This window comes from Nannospalax galili, unplaced genomic scaffold (assembly GCF_000622305.1).
Source record: "Nannospalax galili isolate Female #2095 unplaced genomic scaffold, S.galili_v1.0 scaffold180, whole genome shotgun sequence".
NCBI lineage: Eukaryota > Metazoa > Chordata > Mammalia > Rodentia > Spalacidae > Nannospalax > Nannospalax galili.
This window is the reverse complement of record NW_008348199.1, coordinates 2,815,456-2,821,737: the sequence shown is the minus strand read 5'-3', so window position 1 is coordinate 2,821,737 and position 6,282 is coordinate 2,815,456. Positions and strand designations below refer to the sequence as shown.

Sequence of the window (6,282 nt, the reverse complement as noted above, 5' to 3'; positions counted from 1 at the left end):
TATATATATGCTAACCCCCCCCCAACATCCTCCCGTGGCCACTGTGGCCCTGCTGTCCCTGATGTCTTCCCTCCTTTGTGCTTATAGATGCACCTGTCTGTGCTCTGTGGAAAGACTTGAGACAGAGAAGTATATAAATTTACCCAAGGATACCCAGCAGCCTGTTTCCAGAGGCCATCTCTAAACCTCCATTTAGGTGTGACTGAGTGGAGGTAAAGGGAGGCAGAGATGGGCTATGGGAAGGTGGTGGAGTGCTTCCAGTCAGAGTGTCTGGGAACTTGATCCCTGGAATGAGGCCCTACCTGTAGGATGGCCAGTGTCCTGAAGATGCCTGGGTAGTGGGTACTGCATGTGCAGAGGCCCAGAGCTGGGGCTTGTCCCAGCTCATAGTTCCTGGGTGTGGTCAGAGAAGGGGCTGAGGCCCTCTAGTGGTTGTTGCCTGGCACTGTGGGGGTGGGGGGAGTCTGGGGAGCCACACAGTAAAGAGGTCAGCCCTGAGGTGTCTGCCTGGTGGAGGTCTGACTGGAGAGAGCAGGACTGGGGATGGTAGGATGGCCTACAGCAGGATGGTGCCACTGCAGTGACCCTCCAGTGTGGGGCTCCACCCAGTCCCAGGGCCACAAGTGTTTGTCCCTGGGGACCAGAGCATCAGGACCAACCCTGCCTACTAGGTAATGGAGCCTTTTAGATTCTTGACCTTAGGTGGGCACAAGAGGCTCATGGGAAAGGCTTAGATGAGCTGATTTCTGGTGGTGGTGGAAGGGTTACACTGGGCAGAGAGCTAACCACACAGAGCTACACCCTGCTTAAACAGCAGCAGTTGGTGGGACTCTTGCCTAGAAAAGGTGCCCCAGCATTTGCATCTATTATCCCCATTCAACAACAGGTGGGGAAACTGAGGTCCGGGGATGGGAAGGGTTAGCGTTGGGGTCAGAATAGTAACCCGAGGTGAGAGTGGGGTATGTGCAAAGCCCATTAGGATGGAAGGAGTCCAAGAGTGTTCTGAAGGAAGACAGAGACAGGTGCCTGACCCTCTGGCAGGCCCATTCTCTCCTGCCTATGGTGGCAGGCAGCCCAGGTGCCTGGATGACTTCCATCTGGTTCTGCGAATGCTGGGAATTCAGGGTGTCAGGACAGAAGGTCAAGGTGGAGGTCATTGCTCGGCCTCAAAGCTGAAGTACGTCTCACCGTGGCCCTTGCCTTGGGGATGGTTAGGAGCAAGGGTCTGCTCAAGATGGAAACAGCCTTGTGTGGAAGTGGAGGTGGAGGTGGAGGTGGGGTGTGCAGAGAGGAGGGAGAGGAGGGGGAGGAGGGAGGGGATAGATGCAAATGAGGGCCTGGCCTGCTTTCCCAGGGAAATGGCTTTGCAAGCTCAGCCACTCCCTTGGTCTGAGCCTGAGGGCAGTGAGGTTCTGGACATAGTCCTCAAGGACCACCCAACTCCCGGGGTTCGCACACATTCACAGGCACTGTGCACACGCTGCTTCTACTCTGCCACACTGAGATGTATCAGCCATAAGCAGGTCTGTGTCTCCATTTATCTGAATTGTTTGTATTATTTACTTTTGGTGTTTTGAGACAAGACCTCAAACTTGCTATGTAGAACAGGCTGGCCTTGAACTCTTCACCTTGCCTCCACCTCCCAAGTGCTTGGATTACAGGCTTGCACCATCACAGCCAGTTTCCTTCTGGTTCTTTGTGGAGTTTTAGAAGTTTGTGCATGAAGATTCTATGCATATTTCATGAGACTAACCTGGCCCGAAGCCTTCCGTTTTTTCAGTGCTGTAAAGACGTCTTCATGTGTACTGCAGTCTTGCTTAGCATGTGGTAAACTAGTGATGTTTGCATCGCATGTGTGTATTCGTCTTGCCAGTCCGCAGGTACCGTTAGTGGGTGTCTGTGAAGCTGCATAGTACACCTGCTGTCCGCTTTGAGGAGGCTTGGGGGGGGGAACGACCTCCTGGTCTATCCATTTGGCTTTATTCTTTCCTTCTGTGTTCAGTACCCCTGGCTGAGCCTTGGTCAGAGACCCCCCAGTGTGGGAGACCCCAGTATGGGAGACCTCAGTGTGGGACATCTGTGCTCCTGCCTCCTGCCTTTTGTGTGAACCCTGCACTTTATTCTGCCTTTACAGCAAGCTGACAGTACAGGTACATGGACAGTGACGTCAGGCTGCCCATTGAGATGGTGGTATCATTGACTGCTGGCCACTGTTAGGGACGATCCCCATAAAGTTCCCAGTTCAGTCTGGGATCTGTCAGATGGGCATCAAAGGGCTGGTGAAAGTCACCCTGACCCCAAAACCGGGTGTGGTGGTGCACACCTTTAGTCCCAGGACTCAGGGAGGCAGAGGCAGGCAGATCTCTGTGAGTTGAGGCAAGCCTGGTTTATATAGGGAGTTCCAGGCCAGCTGGGAGACCCTGTCTCAACACAAATGGAAGGAGGGAGGGAGAGAGGGAGAGAGGGAGGGAGGGAGGGAGGAAGGAAGGAAGGAAGGAAGGAAGGAAGGAAGGAAGGAAGGAAGGAAGTCGCCCTGACCCATCTGGAGAATGAATGGCTTTGCCGCGCTGATCCAGGAGTTGTTGGCATCTTTGTTGGATTTCTTGATTTACCTCTTTGTTTCTTTCTTTTTTTTTTTTTTTTTTTTTTTTTTTTTTGGTCTTTTTGAGATAGAGTCTACCTGTAGCCCCAGCTGTCCTGGAACTCACTATGTAGACCAGGCTGGCCTTGATCGCACAGAGATCTGCCTGCCTCTGCCTCCCAAGTGCTGGGATTAAAGGCGTGCACCACCATGCCTGGCTACCTCTTTGTTTCTTGCCAAGCACTCCCTGGGACACCGTACCTGTGTGAGCTTCTAGGACCTTCCCAGGCCCCTTCCCCTGGCGGTGGCCTGGTGTGGGGGACAGCCTCTGAAGCTCTTCGAGCAGGTGCTCTGGCAGGTGGAGCCCCTCCCCTCTCACTGGGGCTCACAGCTTCTACCTCCAGGCAAAGCTGTTGCTTGGCAGGTGCTGCGCCAGGCTGCGGCCCCTTTGTGGCTGCCTCTCTGTGTTTATGCCTTTCACCCTTCCAGCCAGGCCCCTGCGAGACCTGAACAGGGAGGGAACAGATATTGCCCCCTTTCTGCTCTCTTAGGAGGAGACGGCCACCTCTTTGTTGAGACAGAAACTCTGGATGTGGACTCTTTCTCTCAGTTCTGGAAGGAAGAACAATGCTGTCCTTATATGAATTCCTCAAAGCTTGGACCTCGCCACACCCCTGTGCCTGCTGCAGTGCCCGATGATGTCACCTCCAGTACATGTGTCTCCTTGATCTCATGCATTTGGGGTGTATTGTTGACAGTCATGTCTAGTCAGCCCTGAGACACCTGGAGGGTCCTCTGAGCTCCTAGGTTTCCCCACCTCTTTCTTTAATGCAGGAAGCGAGCAGTGAACTGAAACCTAGGTGTTTAGCCACAGGTGTCCCCTGGAGGATAGTTTTGTGTACTGAGCCTGTGGTCAGTCTGCTTTGATGGACCTTGGTCTGCCCTGGTATAGGGGGTGGGAAGGCCTGGGCCTCTCAGTTCTTGGCTCAGTCATGAACTTCTCCAAGCCCTCTTTGCAGTGTCCTCTGAACAGAAAAAATATCTTCAGGGGTGTGTGTGTGTTGTTGTTGTTGTTGTTGGGGATGAAACCCAGGGTCCCTTTTTTTCAGTCTTTTTGAGACAGGGTCTCCCTGTAGCCAAAGCTGGCCTAGAACTTGCTATGTAGACCAGGCTAGCCTTGAACTCACAGAGATCTGCCTGCCTCTGCCTCCCAAGTGCTGGGATTAAAGGCGTGGGCCACCATACCCAGCTGAACCCAGGGTCTTGTGTATGCCAGGCAAGTACTCTGCCCCTCACTGGGCTGCTGGGGTAGAAGAATGCCCAAAAGCATTCCGAACACAGCTTGGTGGAAGGTAAAAGGGAGCAGGCTCAAGCCAGTGTGACCTCTGTACATTCTCAGGATCGGGCACTGGAAGAGATTTGAATTCAGGATGTTGTCACATGGGGACTGGGGCTGGTGAGATGGCTGTCAGCATAGAGCATGCCACCCAAGCTCAAGGACCCCTGGCACCATCAGGAAGCCAAGCATGGCAGTGAGTACCTGCAATCCCAGTGCCAGGGAGGCAGAGGCAGAAGATCCCTAGAGCTTAAGGTCCAGCAGTGTAGCCAAAACTGTGAGCTCCAGGTCCTTGTAAGTGACCCTCTCTCGAAATATAAGGTGGAGAGTGATCAAGAAAGACACCAACATGGATCTCTGCCTTCCACACACATGCTCACACATGCGTGCTTCCAAAAAAATGTCTTGGGGATGGAATCCAAGTCTAATCTTGAAATTTGTTTACAACCCATATACACTTTGCACAATAGGCTGAAGGTACTTTGTATGGAGTTTTAAATAATATTGTGCATGGGACAAAGTTCTGCTGCACTGACCATTGACATGGGGTGTGCTGTTGGTGCTCAAAGGTTTGAATTTTGGAGCATTTTGGATTCTCAGGTTAGGGCTGTTCATTTTATTTTTTTCCCCTTTTTTTGAGACAAGGTCTCTCTATGTCACCCTGAAGTCCTGACTGGACTGGAACTCACTATGTACCGCAGACTGGCCTTGAACTCGAATCAATCCTCCTGCCTTAGGCTCCTGAGTGCTGAAGTGACAGGTGCTCACCACCATACCCAGTGCAGCACTGGGATCTGAACTGGGCCATTAGAGTCTGGAGTCACATTGTCGTTGTCTTGACGTTCTGAACGAATGCTGCTGAGTACCAGGTGGGGTAAATTATCTGGCCTCCATAGAGATAAAGCCATTCACTGATGTGGGATTCACCACTGCAGTAGTTCAGAACAGCGTTTGACCACAGGAACTGGAAATTTACTTTGAACCTCCTGAGGGGTGGGGGCAGGAAGCTGTTGGCACTCTTCCAGTTGCTCAGGCTCAGGCTGTCTCTGCCTCTCCATCCTTGGCAGGGTGCTGCCGCTCCAGCCCTCACAGCTGTGTCGATGGCAGCCAGGAGAGGGGATGCTCTAGCCATGTCTGCTCCTTTTCTTTCAACCCTTGCCTCCAACTTTTCTGAGACCTCACTGGCCAGACTGGGTGACACAGCTTGCACTAGTTGCAAGGAATTCTGGGAAAGGGAGGGATAAGAGAGTTGTGATAGACCTAGATGAGTGAGGGTACAGAGCCTCCTGGAACACGGGAGTTCTCTGAGCAGGAGTTGAGGGATGGTGGGGGAGTTCAGGGCAGCCTCTGCCAGGACTTGAGACGCACTGGGGGATACCCTGGTTTTGAAGATGGAAAGATTGGCCAGTAAGGGAGGGAGGACAGGACTGAGGAGGACTTTTCTCATTTTACCCACTTGCCTTTATTACTCCAGAGGAATAGCAGACATCAATAAAGTGGGTATCGAGGGCCAGAAAGATGGCTGTGAGTAAAGGGGCTTGCTGTGTAGGCCTGGTAACCTGAGTTTGGTCACTGGAACCCATGTAGAGGTGGATGGAGAGAACCAGCTCCACAAAGTTGTCTTCTAACCTCCACATGTGTGATATGGCATGCACACGACCCCCATCATACACACCAAAGTTGTCTTCTAACCTCCACATGTGTGATATGGCATGCACACGACCCCCCATCATACACACACACACACACACACAAATAAAAATAAAAGATGTCAGACTGGAGACGTAGCCCAGTGGCAGCACAACTGTCTGTCCTGCATGAGGCTTGGGTTCTGTCCACCCCCAGGACAAAAGCAAAAAAACCAGCTATGAGTGCTCCCCATAAAGGCAGTGCCAGGGCTGGAGAGATGGCTCAGCGGTTAAGAGCACTGGCTGTTCTTTTGGAAGACCCAAGTTCAAATCCCAGCACCCACATGGCAGCTAACAACTGTCCGTAACTCCAGTTCCAGGGAATCCCGACAGCCTCTTCTGTCCTCCTTGGGCACTGCACAACATAGGTACACTTACTTACATGCAGGCAATACATGCATACACATAAAATAAAAATAATTTAAAAAAAAAAAAGCACTGGCTGCTCTTGCAGAGGAATCTGATGCCCTCTTCTGACCTCTGAGGACATTGCATGACACGGGTACACATACATACATGCAGACAATATGTTCATACACATAAAATAAAAATAATAAATTTTGTTTTAAGACAGGGTCTCCCTGTACCTGGCTTGGAACTCACTATGTAGACCAGGCTGGCCTTGAACTGACAGAGATCTGCCTGTCTCTGCCTCCTGAGTGCTGGGATTAAAGGCG

General features: G+C 51.9%; 1 protein-coding gene across 1 annotated transcript in view; it reads left to right on the top strand.

The window, feature by feature from the left end:
• Bik (BCL2 interacting killer) overlaps nucleotides 1-6,282 on the top strand; it is a 19,079-nt gene that overhangs the window by 8,598 nt on the left and 4,199 nt on the right. The window lies entirely within an intron of this gene.